General features: G+C 47.7%; 1 pseudogene; it reads right to left on the reverse strand.

Moving 5' to 3' along the window:
* Positions 1 to 18,145: 18,145 nt before the first annotated feature.
* Positions 18,146 to 18,901, reverse strand: LOC101536573 (small ribosomal subunit protein uS5-like; annotated as a pseudogene).
* Between the last annotated feature and the right edge of the window lie 1,108 nt (positions 18,902 to 20,009).

Consider the following 20,009-nt stretch of genomic DNA (forward strand, 5'->3'; position numbering starts at 1 on the left):
ATTGGACAACTACCCCAGCCAGGCATTGACAGCAAACATCTGGATGATTGGGGACTCTAAGTTGCACTATGTCAGCCAATGGACCTTGAAAGGATTTCCTCATCCTTAGATTAGTGAGATCGACAACATTTCAGAACTATCGAAATCACTCAAGTAGAACCCTAGGAGCAAGCTCCACAGGGACCCTGGGATGACAGCAGGTGGCCATCCCCAATTCCAGGGTACTGAGGTGATTGGGAGGCTAGGTGCAGCTTCTCCTCTTATCTCTCCCCTTCCTCCAGATATAAGAAGAGAAAGGAAAATGTGGAAACAATGTCCACTTTCCCCTAACCCTCGACAATTCCCACCTTAACCTACTATGTAAACATCTTCAAAAATAAAATTAAACAGCATGAAAAATATCAGCTGGTTGGCTTTTTGCTTTTGTTTTGACTATTTTCCTGGTTTGCCCTCAACTCTTACCTTCTGGTTCTCCCATTTTCCTGGAGGGACTCCCTCGCCTGTTACTCTGCACTAGGCTGGCTGCTGACCACCCTTCTCCCTGGCTTACTGATGTCTAGTGGTGTTTTCCAGGTCTTTCCTGACTCCCTGCCTCTCCCCTGCACTCAGCCTTGCTGCTGTCTCTTGTACCCAGGCACTGTGCCCAGCCCCTGAGCCCTGCTGCCATCAGAGCTCCAGAGGGCAAGACACAGATGGGGCCTGCTCAGTCTGGGAGCTCAAATAGGCAGCATGCTTTCCCAGCTGGGATTTAGGCAACCCTGACCCTGGACACCAGGAATCTGGCCCTGTACGGGGGAGGGGCTGCCAGCTGCATTTAGGACCTCACTGTATATTGGTATCAGCACGATTGTGAGGCCCAGTTAGATCTATAAGTGAGATGGGCAGAGGAATGATGATGGATCTTGTGGAGCAAGGAAGATGTAGAGTCCTGTGCATTGGCAAGGAAGGAAAACTTTTTTTGAAGCTTTTATTTTTATTGGAATGGCAGATCGGATTTACAGAGAGAAGGAAAGATAGAAAGAAAGATCTTCCATCCACTGGTTCACTTCCCAAGTAACCACAATGGCCAAAGCTGAGTTGATCCAAAGCCAAGAGCTTCCACCAGGTTTCCCACAAAGGTGCAGGATCCCAAAACTTTAGGTCATCCTCTACTGCTTTCCTAGACCACAAGCAGGGAGCTGGGAGGGAAGTGAAGCAGGCAGGACTTGAATCTGTCTTGCACCCATATGGGGTTCTGGTGCTTGCAAGGTGAGGATTTAGCCACTGAGGCATCACACCGGCTCTGAAGAAGACCTTTTAAACCACACCTACTCAAGACCAGCACTCCACACTACTTTCCTAGTATGATTTCAGGGAGAAGAACCATCACATCCACCATCATGTCCTAGGAACCAAACCTGGAAGAAGCCTTAGAATGGCTTTCCTCAGCCTGTGCAGACCCGGTCTCTCCTCTGGGAGAGCACAGGCAGTCCTCTGAGCTTCGCTTGAGTTGGATGAGAAACAACCATCAATCTGTGCTTATTGGCTTCAGGGAGACTGAGGTTGACCAGGAATGTGGAGGATGCTTCTCACTGTGGCTCCTGAGATAGTCTCAAAGCAGCCTACAGGAGGACTTCTCCTTGTAGGAGGACTTCATCTTGAATTCAGCTGAAAGAAGGTGCCACTCAGAATACCCAGATCTAAGGTGAGGCTTTTGGCTTTTTTTTTTTTTTTTTTTTTTTTTTTTTTTTTGAGGAGCAAAGAACCCCTTGAGAAGGCTGTACCACAACCCAGTCTCCAGTCCCTAAGGGCTGCCGGTAAGAGCCCCTGCGTGACAGGTGTCTGTTTAAACACTGGGCTCCAGCTGGCTTCCCAGTTTGAGCAACAGTTGGACATGGGAAGAGGGAGTTTTATTTGTTGGTGTTGTCTCTGGTTTGGTCAGGACTGACCATATTCACACCAGATTCTGATGCAACCCTCAGCCCCCTTGGCAGGGAATCACACACCCACTTTCCTAGAAAGGCATGCTAATCCAGAAACCTGGAGATTGGCTGGGGGGAATATGAGGAGGGAGTGGGGCGTGGAGCAGTGTCACACATTAGCTAGCCAATCTCAGCTGTGGATCTTGTCCTAGCAGGAAGGAGACCAAAGGATGAGCTGTGTCCTAGGCCGGCTCTTGGGAACAACGGTCAGTCAAAGTGGCTTATGTTGGAGCTTGACTGGGACATCGCGGGACTCTGGGGACTTTGATTTCTTCTCAGAGCAGCAAGATGCTCTGAGTCTCAGCTGGGGAAAAAAAGAACCTCCACTGCTCTGGGAAGGAATGAGAGCAAGAAAGCAGATGGAAAAGTTGTAAATGGTCAATAAAGTCTAAGGAAAACAATCAGCATTTTAGGACAGGCTTCCACGTGTCCACAAGTTTCAGGCTAGACACACTAGTGAGCAGAAGTACCTGAGGCTTTCGTGGTTAAAAATCCAAATGGTATTGTGGGAAGAGTACATTCTTTGGAGTCATATATTTATACATGGATTTTAAAGATTTTTTTTTTTTTGCAGTTTTAATGAATAAATTATTTAAAAAATAATTTATAATTTCTAAAATTATTTACTGTATGCCACACTGTATTAAATATTTGACATGTATTAAATCATGCTGTGTAAACTCATTATTTAAACAGTGTAATATTTGCACAAAGCACCTGGTATGGTAAGCTATACAGTCAGCCCTCAGCAAATGGTAGCTGGTATAACTGCAGTATCTCAGAGATCTAAGTAGAGGCCTTTGCCTCCCCCTCCCACAGTCACTGGCTCAACTGAGAAATGTGGCTGGAAAAGCAGCACTGGCACTGATAACAGACAACTGATGACAGAACTGCTCGCAGAGTAGGTGTTGGGGGCGCGGAGAGGTGAAGAAGGATGAAGAGACAGGGATGCAGACACCAGATCAACACCAAAGATCAATGCTGCTATGCCTGCGAGGATCACTCTAGAGTTAGGGAGTTGCAAAGTGAGGTTTCGCGGGCCAAGACGGGACTTGTGTGCATGTGTATTGTATTTTCCGTTTGGCTGAGTGCAGTGATCATAGAGAGTCCAGTGAAGTTGCTTTTGCATCACCAAATTTTTACTTATGTATTTATTTGTTTTCTTAGTGATTATTATTTGGAAGGCAGAACAATGGAAAGAAGGGCATATAGAGAACTTCTACCTACTGGCTCACTTCCCGAATGCTCCCAACAGTTGGGGCTAGGCCAGGCAGAAGCCAGGAGCCAGGAACTCCAACCAGTTCTCCACACCGGAGCACGGATCCATCACCTGCTTCATCACCTGCTGCCTCCCAGGTTAGGCATTAGCAGGAAGCTGGATTGGAACAGGAGGCAGAACTTGAACCCAAGTACTTGGATATGGGATGCAGGCATCCCAAGCATCATTGAGGCATTTATTAATTTGACATACAGAGAGACAGACAGAAAGAGATGTTGTAAGGAGTTACTTGAATATCCTACCCTGGACCCGGCGCCATTTCCTCTTCCTCACAGCTCACGAAATTCGCGCCGGTCTAGCCATCCACCAATCAGATGTAACCTGGCATTCCACCTGATAATCCCACCCCTAATCTTCCAGCCCCTTCCCCAACCCTGCCCACTCACCAATCATCCCTAGGCATTCACCTGCAGGCACCAATCCTCTGGGGCCTGCCTTCAATCCCTCCCAATCCCCACCCCCCACACCTTGCAGACAAAGAGGCCCCCAGGTGCGGCTGCTCTCTCTCTTCTCCTTCCGGCCTCCCTTCCCCCTTCCCCCTTTCCCCTCCCTCTTCCCTTTTTCTCTCCACCACCTCCACCCCGTTCCTGCCCCGCTGGAATAAACCTCCTAAGATACCTCGTTGCGTCTGGTGTTTTCAGCTCACGGTAAAGAACCAAGTTGCGGGAATTAGCTGCGCGTAATAATATCGTAATATCGTATGAACTAGAACTTAAGCTGTTTTAAATAACTAACAGATCTCCCATCTGTGGTTCCCTCCTCAAATGCCCATAATAGTCAGGGCCAGCTAGGTTGAAGTTAGAAGCCCAGAAGCCGGTCTCCCACTTGGGAGGTAGCCATCGCTTGCTGCCTCCCAGGGTGTACATGAACAAGAAGCTGAGAGCAGGAGCAGAGCTGGACAAGGTATTTCTGTGTGGAATATGGGCACCCCAAACAGTGTATTAGCTCCATACCTGTATGTGTGCCTGAATTACTGAGTTTAGGGAATACCTGAGACCAAGTGGACAACATCCCTGAACCCAGGGAAACCTTTACCTGTGTGTAAGAGGAGTGAGTGTGCTGGGACAATGGGCAGAAGCTATTTTGGAGGTTTTCTGGTCCTTTAAGTTCACATCCTCCCACTATGGAGGACTCCAGATGGATGACTGGAAATTAACAGTGGTATCCAACAGTGGGGACCCTAAGACCTTCAAATGGGTTTGCGGCTGGGGCAGGTTGTCCTTCAGCTGCTTGCCACAGGACTCGCACAGAGGCTGAGCTTCTTATAAAAATATCCTGGTTTTCTGTTTTCATAACTTACAATGTGCTTCTTCCAGGAAGTAAATGCCTTCAAGGGCAATTAATAGAAAGCTTGTGGAATTCTCCAGTGCAAGGCGGTATTGCAGCTAAGTGAAACACTTCTGAGAAGGGTTGTAGAGAATTTATATAATGCCTATCTGAAGAGCTTATTGAAAAACAAAACAGAAAATTCTCCTGCCAGCCCTACTCCTGAAAAACCTGGTCCCCAAGAAGGGCCCCATGTTGGAGTTAAATCACTTGAGGAAGATATACATATATAAAAGATTTATTTATTTTTATTGCAAAGTTAGTTGTACAGAGAGGAGGAGAGATAGAGAGGAAGATCTTTTGATGATTCACTACCCAAGTGACTGCAATGGCCAGAGCTGAGCCAATCCGAAGCCAGGAGCCAGGAGTGTTTTCTGGGTCTCCCACACGGGTGCAGGTGCAAGGTCCCAAGGCTTTGGGCTGTCCTCAACTGTTTTCCCAGGCCACAAGCAGAGAGCTGGACGGGAAGAGGGGCTACTGGGATTAGAACCGGCGCCCATATGGGATCCCGGCGCGTTCAAGGCGAGGACCTTAGCCACTAGGCCACCATGTTGGGCCTGGAAGACATATTTTTATGCATGTCTTTTTCAATATGATTACCTTCTTTGATTTAAAAAAAATTTATTTCATTGTCTTTGAAGGGCAGCAGAAGAAAGAGAGAAACAGATAGATCTTGCACTTATTGGTTATTCCCTGAAACAGAGCTAGGCCAGGCTGAATCCAGGAGCTTGGAATACAATCCAAATCCACACCTCCTGTGCAGGTGGCTGGGACCCACGTACTTGAGCCACTGGCTGGCCTGCGACCTCCAGGGTGCACATTAACAGGAAGCTGGATCAAAGATGACAGAGTGGGACTTGAACCCAGGCACTGTAATATGGAATGTAGGCATCCTACTCAGCAACAACTTCAGAAAATAATTTACCATTGGGCCTGATGCAATGGCTGAGTGGTTAAATCCTTACCTTGTGTGCCAGGTGCAGTAGCGTAGTGGCTAAAGTCCTTGTCTTGCACACACCGGGATCCTATGAGTGCTCGTTCTAGTCCTGGCGGCCCGGTTTCCCATCCACCTCCATGCTTGTGGCCTGGAAAAACAGTCGAGGGCAGCCCAAGGCCCTGGGACCCTGTACCAGTGTGGGAGACCCAGAAGTGGCTCCAGGCTGCTGGCTTTGGATTGGATCAGCTCTGGCCGTTTTGGCCACTTGGGGAGTGAATCATTGGACGGAAGATCTTCCTCTCTGTCTCTCCTCCTCTCTGTATATCTGACTTTGCAAAACAAAACAAACACACACAACAACAACAACAAAATAAATCTTAAAAAAAAGAAGAAAAAATTCCTTACCGTGCAAGCACCAGGATCCCATATGGGCACTGGTTCATGTCCTGGCTGCTCCACTTCCCTTCCAGCTCCCTGCTTGTGGCCTGGGAAAGCAGTAGAGGATGGAAGAAGCTCCTGAACTGATCAGCTCAGTTCATTGTGGCCATTTTTGGAGTGAATCAGTGTATAGAGGATTTTCCTCTCTGTCTCTCCTCGCTCTGTAAATCTGATCTGCCTTTCCAATAAAATAAATAATAATAATAAATAATAATTTAGTGTTTATAAGTGTTCATCCCTCCAGTTTCTCAAATGGTTATTTTTGTATATATATCTCAGTAGGCTTTGTGTTTCACTACCAGAAACAAGTAATTTTAAAAGTAATTTTGGCCTTACAGCTGCATCCAACTGAAAAATCACGAGGCAGACCCCTCAACATTGCACAGGTTTCCAGAAGGTCTGAGTGGTGGAGATGGCAGGGCTAAGAGGACAAGGCAGTAGGCAGCCCAGTTCATATTTGGGCATTTATTCATCACTTCATTACATCTCTGCTGAACACTTATCCAGTGCTGTGTATGCTGCTGTGTGCTACAGGTACAGAAATGGATACAAAAGGCCCTCACAGAACTTACGTTTGGGTTGCTGCATGGGCAAAAGTATGAAATGTGTGTGTGTGTTTGTGTGGGTTTGTGGTATGTGTGTGTGGTGTGGTGTGTGTGTGGGTGGGTGGCTGGGGCATAGGAGTCAGGTGGAGAGCACAATTGAAAAGGAGGTCAGAGAGTGATGGGGCCAGACACCGGGTGTGTCATGGTCAGGGCTTTGGTTTTGTCCTTCTGAGTGAGGTGGGAGGATCCTTGGGAGGAGGTGAGCCCAGGAGTGATGTGGTCCAGCCTACTTCATGACGGGATCCCACTGGGTGCTGGGTAGAACATGCACTTTTGAAGCACAGATGGAAGCCAGCCAGCCAGCCAGCCAGCCAGCACAGAGGCAGCTGCAAGAGTCTGGGTTAAAGGGCAGCAGAGAAAATGATGGGAAGTGTTGTCTGCCTTCTAGACGGATTCTGGAAGTGGTGCTGCCAAGAACAGTACATGGACAGTGTGTGGAGAGCACCCACATCCTGACTGGATGTGAACTGTGTATTTGCTGGATGGTGGATATTGGACTTCCAGGGAGGTTTGGCTGTTAAGCCTCGGACTCTGCTCACACAAAATTGCTAACGGAGGGCCTGGCGTTGTGTAGGATGTTCAGCTGCCTCCTATGATGCCAGCATCTCATATGGGCTCCCATTGAGACCCTGCTGTCCCACTTCCCATCCAGCTCCTGTCTAGTGTACTTGGGAAAGCAGCAGAAGATGACCCAAGTGCTTGTGTACCTGCCACCCATGTGACCTGGCTGAAACTGGAATTTTTGGCTGAAAAGTGGGCAGAAGACCCCTGCTGGGTGCTGGGGTCTCAGTGCAGGAGTCAGAGTTTAGTGGGAGCAGCATGTGGGCCTAACTTGGGCTGTAGGATCTGCTGCACGGAGCCTTGCACCCAGGTCAGCCCAGTGCTTCACCAGAGATCAAGAGAAAAGACAGCAGGTGAGTGTTAGGCCAACTCCAAAGATGCTTATGCTGGATTCCGGTGGCCAGCTTCTAAGGTTACAGAATGAGGCTCCAATTTTGACCAGGCTGTGGGCAGGGAAGGAAACCCACAGGCTCCGTTTGAATGGGGTGGAGAAGGGGGCTGGCCCAGCTGTGCTGCTTCAGGCCAGAGAATGAACACATCTGGGTTCAGGCTCATGGGGACTACCACAGGCAAATGCTATAGACCTTGTCTTCATCAAAGGACCACCTGGATGATTCCTTCGCCCTAACCCCACTTGGTTTCAGTGCCTTACCCTTAGGGGAACATACAGGGTGCAATAGCCTGGTGGAAACTCTGATGGCAGCTGTAGCAAGTGCCACGGTAGTGGCAAAGCCTCATAAGCAGGGAGTGGCTGGGGAGGAAGAGTGCAGCGAGCAGGACACTGTCCAGAGAGCGCAGCTAGCAGGGCAGCCCAGCCTTATCTTCTCTCCTGTTGTTTACCTCCCCGGTTCTCTGACAGCTCAGAAACCTGGGCAGAGTCAGCCCCACCTTGGCCTTTCTAGGTGTGGGGATGCCATTGGTTACCTTGTTACCTCAGATCCCCTCCTCCCTCTCCCCACTCCTAGCAAGCAGCGCGGAGAGGCACGGGATTTCTGCCTAGCACGCCCCTAATTCCCTGTTCCCCGGTGCTGAACCCACCTGCGTTTCCACGCATCCTCCTCCGCGCCTGATTGCCCGGACGCCGTCCCTGCCCACTCAGATAGGAACCTGCCCACTGCTAAATCGGAGCGTGCTAGGTTTTCAACCTCCTCCGAACTGCCGTCTCTTGGTCCTGCTGCTTTCTGTAGCGGTGTTGAGACTCTCCACCCCTCTGCTACTTTTTGTCCTTGCGTGCCTGAGCCCTCTTGCTCCTGGGACACTGTGCTCTGAGGGGCTTCCCCTGACCTGGTCAGGCGGTCCTTCCTCAGCTCTCACATCCAATGCCCGAGAACAAGGGGCTCGCCTGATGGCCCTGTGTGTGCTGCGTGAAGCCCAGCGTGGGAGAGGCCTGGCAGAGAGCTGTTACGGGGAAGGACGAGGCTGCCGGCTGGGTGGCCAAGAAGGGTTTCTGGGTTACTGTCCTTCTGCCAGCCTGCGTGGGCCGTTATTTTCCCCAGCAGAGCCTAAGAGCCCAGATGTCAGTGGAAGAGGAGCTGCCCGCTGGAGTGCAGCCCAACGGGGCTACGACAAGGTGGGCAGAGGGGCAGGAGGGTGCAGGCACACAAGGGTACCAAGATGGCAACCGCAGTTTGAGCTAGTCGATGTCCGGCACCCCTCCACCATCCCTGAAACCAGGCCTCCCCCTAAGTTGTTTAAAAATACCCCTCCTCCTTGCCTCAAGCTCACGTATCACTGTGCCTCCCAGCGTTTTTTCATCTCCTTCTGAATGCCCTTCTCTTCCTTCATCACCCCCGGTGAGAGTGGGGAGCCCTGTTATCCTTTAGGGACCAGATCAGATGTTCCCTCACTTAATTCCCCACACATCCTGGATCCATTTCAGCACTTGTTACATAATATTTAAATTACCTATTCATCTGTGTTTGCTCCCATAATCAGTCAGCCCTCAAAGGCCAGGCACTAGGCCTCTTATTCCTCACATACTTGATGCCTGGCACAGCTTGGCACATGATAAATCTCAGTTCGTGTTTGTAGGACCTGTGAATCCTTGGGAGTAACTGACAAGTCTTCTCAGAGCATCCTGCTGTTTTTTTGCTGCTGTACAACCCACTCTAGTGCCAACAGCCTGTGGGCACAAAGACCAGGCAAACGTCAGAGCCGCAGTTCACTTTGGCTTAGGACACTGTGTCAGAGCATTTTTATGTAGCAAACATGTATGACAAAACACACAGTTACCATTCTAAAGCTTTTTTGCTCGTTTGAAAGGCAGAGTAAGAGAGGGGAGAGAGTGGTCTTCCATCACTGTTTAGCTACCAAAATGCCCACAGAAGCTGGAGCTGGTCCAGCCTGAAGCCAGGAGCCAGGAACTCTGTCTAGCTCTCCCATTTGACTTGGACTCCCCAAGTCCCCAAACCATTATTTGCCATTTCCCAGGATGTACACCAATTAGAATTGGAAGGGGCCGTGGGACTCACTCCTGGGCAACCTAAGCATCAACTTGGCCCATTCTACCACAACTCCCAGCCCATTTTTACCATTTCCAAGTTCACAATTCAGTGAAACTTAGTACTTTCCAAATGCTGCACAACAACCACCACTTGCTGGTTCCAGAATGGTTCTATAACCCCCAAAAGAGACCCATCCCCTGACAATTACTATTCTGCCTTTTGTCTCTTTGGATTTGCCTGTTCTGGGTATTTCATAGAAATGGAATTATAGGATCTAATGAGGTAGCCTAGTGGCTAAAGTCCTTGCCTTGCATGTGCCGGGATCCCATATAGGCGCCAGTTCATATTCTGTTTGCTTCACTTCCCATTCAGCTCCCTGCTTGTGGCCTGGAAAGCAGTACAGGATGGCACAAAGCCTTGGGACCCTGCACCTGCATGGAAGACCTGGAAGAAGCTCCTGGCTCTTGGCTTCAGATTGGCTCAGCCCTGGCCATTGTGGCCACTTGGGGAGTAAACCAGGGAATGGAAGATATTTCTGTCTCTCCTCTCTGTAAATCTGACTTTCCAATAAAAATAAATAAGTCTTTTTTTTAAAAAAGGAAATGGAATTATGTAACATGCAATTTTTTTATCTGGCTTCTCTCACTCAGCATAACCTTGAAGTTTAGCAATGTCTTAGCATGCCTCAGGACTTCATTTCATTTCATTTCATTTTTTTTAAGAACGTCAGATGTCTTCTGTTTTTAAGATTTATTTTAATTTTTATTGAAAAGTCAGATATACAGGGAGGAGAAATAGAGAGGAAGATCTTTTTTGTTGTTGTTGTTGTTGATTCACTCCCCAAGTGGCCACAATGGCTGGAACTGAACTCGATCCGAAGCCAGGAGCCAAGAGCCTCTTCCAAGTCTCCCATGCAGGTGCAGGGTCCCAAGGCTTTGCACCATCCTCTACTGTTTTCCCAGGCCACAAGCAGGGAGCTGAACGGGAAACGGGGCTGCCGGGACTAGAACTGGTGCCCATATGAGATCCCGGTGTGTGTTCAAGGCGCGGACTTTAGCCTCCAGGCAACCACGCAGGCAGGCCCTTCATTTCTTTTCATATTACAGTAAATGGCTATAGTGCATTTTACTTATCCAGTTCCACAATTGATGGGCATTTTGAGCCTCCATCTTTTTGCAGCTATCAGTATTGTGTGCAATCTTATGTTTAAACACCCATTTTCAAACCTTTTGAGTATATAGCCAGTGGTAGACTTCTTGGGCAATTACTTCTATTTTATGTTAATATATGAATTGTATTAATTGATTAGTTGGATGATTTTATTTATTGAGAAACCTTTCCATAGGGACAGCACCATTTTACTTGGTATTTTTTGTTACCACTTACATGAGAGTTTTAATTTCTCAACATAACTGCCAACGTTTTTATTCTCCATTTGTATTTGTATGTGTAGCCAACCTAATCGGTGTGAGTGGTAGACAATGTGGGATATATGTTCAGCTTGAATGATTTCTATCTATAAGTGCCCTATAGTGGGTAAGTTCCAGCAGTTGTTTATCCCTAATGTGAACCCTGGCCCCTGCTCACAGTTGATTGAATCAGGGCAGGGTACTTTTTGAGTTGAGCTCAAAGAGTTCCTTCTGCATAAATTTTTACTTGAGAATTGGCTGGGGATGGAGCTGGTTCATGCAGCTGAGATATGAACTTGGCAGCTGTGAGTACCTGTCTTTGACCCCACATGAGGACAAAACAGCAGAGAAAGTAAGAACAAAAATACAGATGGAAATGAAAGATACAGAGAGCAAATCCCCTGAAGTTTTAGCAGTTTGCAAGTTCTCCATTCTAGCCCTCTCTATAACCCCAACTGCATTCTTTTTTTTTTATTAAATTTATTCATTAATTACATTGTGTTGTAATTACATAGAATCTGGGATTCTCCCCCCACCCCCAACTGCATTCTTGTGTTGGGCTTCTGATTTGCCCTTCTAGCCTATCGTGGTTCAGTTCACACCCATAAATTTCTGGTTCTGGCAACAACAGAATCTCGCGTAACAACTCATGGCCACTTTCAAATGGAGGCCCAAAGCACAAGAATTGGTACTTCTACTTTCTGATCCCAAAAGTCATTTCTGTGACCCCCTGACCTTGTTTCTGTCCACCCACCCAAGGTCACTGGAGCCGATTCAGTGTGTTCACAACATTCAGTATTCATGAGGTATCTTCAAGGGCAGAGAGTCCAGAACTTGGCCACCACCTTGATAGGTCTCTTGGCATTTGTTCTAGATATTTTCCCCCCTAAGAGCAGACCTCTTTGGTTCGACTCCTGCCTATTTGATCATGGTGGTCGTTGCTGTAACTGCCCTGTCTTTTCAGAGTTCCTCCGGGGCAGCGAGGCTGCATGCTCTGCAGAAGGACATGCAGCCAGGTTTTCTACAGAACCCCAGTTCTGCTTCCGTTCCTGCCACTATGTAATGCTGAGTCAATCAGGAGACGCTTGATCTGTTTTCCCATCTGTCTAAGTGGGAGAGAAGAATACTTTCTCTGCCTACTTCACAGAGATGCGAGTTAAAATTAGGTCATGGATGTGAACATTCTATGAAGCAAAAATATGCAAATTGTTCTATCCATAATGGCAATGAACTTCTTTCATTTATGTCTCACTCCCAGATACCAAGTTCAAGGTCCTCACTCTTTAATTACTTGAATTTAATTCTTTTTTTTTTTTTCGTATGTGGCCCTGTCTCTGCTGAATTGTTTTTCTTGAACTGAGAACTGCTTTTAAAGTTAAACTAAGCAAATCAGGAAGCATCCATCTTATTCTGTTATAAAGCAGACAATTTCTTTTTCTCTCTTTTCCTTCCTTCCTTCTTTCCTTCCTTCCTTCCTTCTTTCCTTCCTTCCTTTTTAAAGATTTATTTATTTTACTTGAAAGAGTTACAGAGAAAGAGATATTTTCTACCTGTTGGATGGATCATTTGCCCAAATGGAGCAACAGCCAGAGATGGGCCAATCCAAAGCTCGGAGCCAGGAGTTTCTTTTGAATCTCCCATGTGGGTGCAGGGACTCAAGGCCTTGTTGCTTTCCCAGACTATTAGCAGTAAATTGGGTCAGAAGCAAAACACCCAGGACTTGATTTGGGATACTTGAATATGTGATACCAGTGTTCCAGTCAGAGACTTAGCATATAGGCTACCACACTGGCCCCAGGGTAGGCTAATTTCTTAAGGATGCTGTTTATTTTCCATTAACTATATGTGCCATTTCCTTACACCTTAACTATGTATACTCCCATCCAAGGTCACTAGAGCCAATTCAGTGTATTTATATCATCCAGTAGTCGTAAGGCATCTTCTAGGGGAGAGAGTGGTTTCCAAGTTCATGTACACATTGGAATCCATGAAGAGCTTTGAAGAATTCCATGCCGGGGGGTGGGGAGTCCTCATACTCAGAGATTGTGATGTAATTAGGTTGAGCTGTGGCCTGGGCTTTGATAGTTCTACAAGCTCTCCAGATAACTCACATATGTTCTCCACATTTGAGAATCCCTACTGTTAAGGTTCTTTTCTTGTTGAAATCTGATTCAAAGCATCTATGAGCTGCTTCCCGATGCTCTCCTGAACATGTCCCTTGTGAGGCACTGCAGGAAGCAGCAGGAGATGAATGTTGCATCCGTCTCCTCTTCCTGCTGTGACTGGCCTGGTCTTCATCTGGCTGATTGAACTCCCTTCTGATGACTGTAGCAGCGAGGCTGCTACTGGAGGTTTCTGCATGTACATTGCCTGCTCTGCCATATCTTCCTCCCCACAAGTGAGAGAGGATTTGCATGATATATATATTTTTTCCAATTCAAATGGCCTCTCCTGCTGTCTTCACTTCTGTCCTGGCCACATTTCCCTGTCTCCCCTTGTGTCATCTCCATCTCCCAGATCTCGCTGGACAGCTTGGGAAGCTTGCTCCAGGGGGTGGTTGGGCCATTTCTCTGCGTGAGATGCCTCACAACTGGGGCCATACATGAGAAAACAATTCTGCACTTCTGTCTATCCATTTCCATCTGCTGGGGAGGCCAGACTGAATCTGCTGTTGAGCCGCCAATGTAAGCAATCCTTTCAGGGAGCTGCTGATGGTAAGGGCTGATGACACCTAGGCACACAGTCGCGCACTCAACGTGCATCTGAAAAAGTAAAGTAAAAGCCAAGATTGGTGTTTCACTGGGGACGTTGTCCTCACTCAACGATGAGCCACTGTCTGTCGTGTGCCTCAGTCCTCTGGGTTTACAGCACCATCTGATTTGCTGGGAGTGGCGAGGGGGTGGAGGTGATGGAAGAATGGATGCTTTCAGTCCAGCAGGTGTTGTGAATCTTGTTTCAGGCCATATGGTGTCACAGCCTGCAACAATCCCCAGTGCCTCTCCTTCTCTCATTGAATGCAGCTTCAGTGTCACCCCAACCCAGGGAAAGACTTCAAATGTACCTGTGTCATCAACAAAGGACAAAAACCATTCTCTTCTCATTCTAAAATAACTATGTATTTTTATTTAATGAAAAGGTGGAGCCCCAAGTAGAGAGGGCAGGATAGATGTGTTCACTCCCTAAATGCCCAAAATAGCCAGAGTTGGGTCAGGCTGTGGCTGGGAGCCTAGCACCCAACGTGGGTCTCTGGTCTGGGTGCCAAGGACCCAGCTATCTGAGCAATTACTTGCAACCCCCCAGGATGAAGGTGGAATCCAGAGCAGAGGCAAGACTTGAACCTGAGCATTCCAATGGGAGCTGCAGGTCTCCCAAGGGCATGTTAACTGCTATGCCAAACATCTGTCCCCCTTTTAGCTTTAAAAATGTATTAATTTTTCAGCTGTTTAAATTATTTTATTCTCTCTGAAGATAGCATTTTGACATTAAGTCTAATTTTAGGTATTTCAAAGACATTTACCATGCATTTGCCCATTTTAATTGCTTCTCAGACCTAAGAAAAGTTCAGAAGGGTGTGTGATGGTGACACCATAGTTGCTTCCAAGAGTAGGGCATACAGGAGTCACTTCTTTCATGGATTATTAATGCTGTACTGCTATTAATAATGACTGAACCTATTGAGTATGTAATATGTGTTGGATACTATGCCAAACTCTTTCCATAATTGATTTTCTTTCAGTTACTTCTTGCCCCAGGTACATATTATTTATTATCTGCCTTTTACAGACGAGACCATTGATGTTCAAAGAACTGATAGGTCCACAGCAAGGATGTAAAAGTACTAGAACCCAAATCTTCCCTGACTATGACAAAGTCCATAGTCCTACCCCGCACCCCGTTGTTTTTTTTTATTGGAAAGACGGATTTACAGAGCGAGAGAAGATCTTCCATCTGCTGGTTCACTCCCCAAGTGGCCACAGCAGCCAGAGCTGAGCCGATCTGCAGGCAGAAGCCAGGAGCTTCTTCCAGGTCTCCCACATGGGTGTAGAGTCCCAAGGCTTTGGGCCATTCTCTGCTACTTTCCCAAGCCAAAACAGGGAGCTGGATGGGAGGTGAAGAAGCCAGGACACAAACCGATGCCAATATGGGATCCTGATGCTTGCAAGGCAAGGATCTAGCCACGGGGCCATTGCTCCAGGCCCCATAGTCATACTGTTAGCCTCTCCTATTTCTTGTGACAACCTTCACTAGGGCCTGCACATTTATGGGGTTCTAAGTTTGAAGGATCATCATTTCATGCACTGAATAACCACTTGAAAAATACTATCAGTGGGCTGGCTGGCAAATAGTAAGTTAGTTCTCTCAAATCCTGGATGGGGCTGTAGGGGGTGGAAGATGAAGGACAAATGCCATCTGTGCTGCTGTAAAGTTCTTCTCTGCAGTCACATCTGTGCCTGCCATTGCTCAGCCCAAGCCTTCTCTCAAAACACTGTTCTCTCCCAGAGACCGACTCCCAGGGCGGTGGAGCTGGCTGGCGAGCCCGAGGATGGCTGAGGCTTTTGATGGAAGGCCAACAATTTCAGAAAATGAGTCCTGCGGTTTCAGAAGAAGTCAGTTGGATTTGTACTCTGAACTCATTTTGTCTGTTCTATTAAAAAAAGAAAAGAGAAGAAAAAAGGAAGAGAAAAATAGATGTTCCCATCAAAAAGAAAATGATTTTCTTAGGCCTGGAGAATTACAGCCTGCAGCCCTCTGCAAATTTTTTTTTTTTTTTTTTTTTTTTTTTTTTAGAGCTGAAGAAGAACCCATAAAGACAGATTTTTCGTCTGAGTTCCAAATTTCACAGAAAGGAAACTGAGGCTTCACAAAGGCCTTGGATCCAGTCAGTTCATGGCAGCTGACCCCCAGACTTCCTGCTTTTTCTATTTCACCCCTTCTCTTTACTTTTGCTTGGTATGTTACAAGGTATTCACAAGCCCCTGGGAGAAAAAAGAAAAGGTAATTTCTGCTGCCTCAAGAAAGGTCAGTGAGAGCTCCAAAACTTCTAGAAAGAGGAGAGACAAATTATTTAATCTAATTTCTGAGTAGCCTTGATTTTATTAGCTGAGGGACAGAATGAGGGGGCAGAGGCTCTCCAAAGCAAGATTTATTACTACTTTCCATGAAAGGAGAGGGGAAAAGAATATTGGCTTAATGGGGATCTGGGCCTGTAATTGAATTCTTCATTTCAGCCTAGAAAAACAACCCACAAACAAAAGGGCCTTGCCTCCTACCAGTGATGATCTGATCACCTGCTTCTCCATGGAGCTCCAGGGTTTGGTTGCTTCTGTGGCATGGTGGCTAGCAAGGAAGCAGTCCACTGGAATCACACAGTGGTCTGCAGTGTGTTGACAACAGCACTGCAAGGGAGACATCTCTTGCAAAGATGTGGCCGATGGTACATCTATGAGTTTCCAGGGGAAGAACTTGGAGGTGAAAAGAGAGAAGGAGCCTTAGGGGTGGGGAGTCCAGCGGGGCCCAGGTTCTTGGGCCTGCCTGTAGGATGGGTGCTGGATCCTTGAACCCCAGGGGTGGGGGGCCTGGCAGGGCTCAGGTTCTTGGGCCCATCTGCATGGTGTGTGCCAAATCCATTAGCCCCAGGATTGGGGGTCTAGCAGGGCCTGGACCACTTGGCCCAAAGTCCATGGGCCCACCTGTGAGAACTGGTTCTCCTCAGTGTAAAGTATGGAGTGCTAGACAGCAGGCCATTGCATACATAGAGGATATGGTAGCTCATTGAGACCTGCAGAGGACATTTGGTGTCATAACAGAGAATGGAGAACAGAACATATGAACAATTACTCCAGTCAAATGATAACAGCAAACATCTAGGCGAATGGAGACTCTAAGATCAACTGTGTCAGCCAATGGGCATTGGAAGGGATTCCTCATCCATAAATCAGTGAGATTGATAGAATTTCAGAACTATTGCATCCACCTGAGCAGAACCCTTGGAGCTTGTGTCACATTGGGACCCTGGGTTGATTTTGAGCAGCTGTTTTCTGTCGTCAGGTACTAGGATGGTTGGGAGGCTTGGTATAGCTTCTCCCCCTTGTCACACTGCCGCCCCCCCGCCCGCCCGGAAATGGGAAGGAGAAATAGAAAGTTTAGAAACAATGATCACACCCACTTTTCCCTGGATCCTTCCTTCTCTGATCAACTATGTAAAGAGCATCTAAAATAATGAAAGAAAGAAAATGGAGAAGAAGAAGGTTTGAGCCATAATCAGTTCAATAAGCACTTGTGGAGTGCTATGGTAGACAGACAGGCGTCAATGAAAGCCTGCTCCACCCCGGTAGGAACCAGCAGCCGTGGAGGATTCAATATTCAAAACTGGCCGGCACCCCCAGCAATTCATTTCCATCCCCTCACTCCTGTTCTCATACATTTATTGGACAGTACAGCTCACTCCCATGGGCTCCAGAACTCCCAAGCAGTTAGCAACTGGTTCACAGATGTTAACCTAGCAGGTAGGTGCTGGATGAGGCAAACAGCTCCAGCTAGCATCTGAAAATGTTGAAACAAAGATAAGTTCAGAGCCACTGGATGCATCGTTCCCAGACATGGTCAGTCTGGAGACCCTGCATCAGAAATTCAGTTCTCCAAGGTGACATCACTGTGTTGAAACCTGTTATCGAGGAGGACTGCTGGCTTGTATTTGGGGAGGAAAAAAAGAAGAAAAATCACTACCCATAGTGGGAACTGATCCAGGCAGTACCAGTTGGACCAATCAACCTTTTAAAAGTCTTTTTAGGATAAACATTCAGCTACGGTCATGAATCAAAGATGTAGGGGGGAGAAAAAGTACCCAGCTTACCGTGGTTAACACTGAGTTTAAAACCAAAGTGCGACAATGCATTTATCTTCTTACTGAAGCCTAATTAGAATTGAGTAAGATTTGTTGTAACTGTTGCTGTTCTGACAAACATGAAAGAGTCTTGAGTTTGTGGAAGTGCCTGGCTGATGAATGGTGCACAGCCTCCCTCAGCTGTATTTCCAAGTCACACATCCTTGTGTGCATATAAAGCAGTAGGTAAATAAGTAGTAGTTTCAGTAGCCATTAAGGCAACTCAGGGATCCCCTGAATGAATATTCACTGTTACTCTTTTTTTTTTTCAGACGCTAATTGCTTTATTTTCCTTCTATAGACTAGATGATAGCCACAGCGAGGGCCTGGGTCCTCTGCACGGACACGTGGGCGTGCGTCTTTACCAGTTGGTCTGTGAATTCCTGGTAGGGAGGCTTGGGGAATACGGTCTGCTTCCAGAGGTGGGGGGTTTGGTAGCTGTAGGGCTTGGAGATGACGTCGAAGGTGGCCTTGGGTGGAAGGGAAATTTGAGGAGGGTGGATGGCAGAAATTGCTCAGGGTGGTGATGTACCTGCTGGCTGAGGTGTAGTAGTTGTCAATGTCGGCTACAATGAGCAGCTTCTTGGGCCCTGGAGCCGACACGATCTGGTGCCACTGGTCACAGGGATGAGGCACACCAGCACAGAGCCGCAGCGCCCGTCACCTTTCACCAGCACCGTGTGGGGCATGCCGATCTTGTTCCCCCATTAGCCTCTGCGCACGGGCACGATGGACAGCTTGGCCAGGATGATGTCGCCCTGGATGGCTGTGGCTACCTGCTTGGAGCACTTCATGCCCAGACCCCTGTGGTCATTGTTGTCCCCAATGGCGACGAAGGCCTTGAAGCAGGTGTGTTGGCCGGCTCGCGTCTGCTTCTGCACCAGCATGATCTTCAGCACTTTGTCCTTAAGGAACGCACGGAGGAAGAAGTCAATGATCTCAGACTCCTTAATGGGCAGCAAGAACAGGTAGATCTCTTCCAGGGACTTGATCTTCATGTCCTACACCACGCAGCCCAGCTTGGTGACAGGGATCCACTCCTTGTCCTCGGCCTTGTCGCCGCGTGATCCATGTCTGCAGCTCCAGCCCCGACCCCAACTTGGCAGGCCGCTGCGAAGCCACAGTGGAAGCTGCCTTGGACTCACATGACAGGGGCCCCGGGACCTCCCAGGCCTCCTGCTGCACCTGTGTCATCCGCCATTTGGTGTTCTTTCAGAGAACAAGAAGTCCTCTGTATTTTTACAGGTTAAGTCATGCCAGTGACGCTCAGATGTGGCCTGGCACACTAGGACCCCACCCTCAGGGGACCCGACAGGGATCTACAATGGAGTTTAGCCCACACTCCTGCATTCCACCTCTCCCCATAGAAGCACCACTTGGAGTTTAATGCCCTGCCGTTGCCCTCTTAAAGTTGTTGGTAATCTTCTTTTTTGCATTTGTGTTCTGTAAGTAATGTCCACTGGGCTCATGGATCCAGGGCCTGGGAGCCGGGACCCTTGACTCTGCTGCTGCTCTGTCTTGCCTCTCCTTTCTCCAGATTGACTGCTGCCTGCCTGCTGCCTGTCTCGGTGTCCCCGTGCCCCATGGCTGCTGTCATCCTCCACACTGGGGAGGCCTGTGTTCCTGGCAAGAGCCCTGGCACAGGGCAGATTAGGGCTGGCTATGCACCCGATGGCATCTCAGGGAGAGGCAAGGCCCAGCCTGTCAGTGTCACAACCCTTTTAGTGGGAGATAGGGCAGTTCATTTCTCATTCCTTGTCCTAGTGCCAACTAAGCCCTGCTAAGGTGTTCTCTACTGACCAAGAATTGTGACAACAGGCCTGTGAGAATGGGAAGATTTAGTAACTTACCCCTGGCAGGGGCTTCACATTTTCTTTCTTTCTTTTTTTTTTTAATTGATTTTTAATGATCTCTACATACTTGATTAGGACACAAAGGGTCATGGGCTTGAGGAAAGTGGGTAAGAACATTGTTTCCACATTCTCTTGTTTCATTTCTGTATCTGGGGGAAAGGGGAGGACCCTCACAGCAAAGATTGGCTAATCAGTGAGAAATTTACTTCTCAATTAATATAGGCTTTTTTTAAAAAAAAGATTCTTTTTATTTGAAAGGTGGAGTTACACAGAGAAAAGGAGAGACAGAGAAATCTTCCATCACTCGCTTAGT

Source organism: Ochotona princeps, chromosome 8 (genome assembly GCF_030435755.1).
Source record: "Ochotona princeps isolate mOchPri1 chromosome 8, mOchPri1.hap1, whole genome shotgun sequence".
NCBI classification, from domain to species: domain Eukaryota; kingdom Metazoa; phylum Chordata; class Mammalia; order Lagomorpha; family Ochotonidae; genus Ochotona; species Ochotona princeps.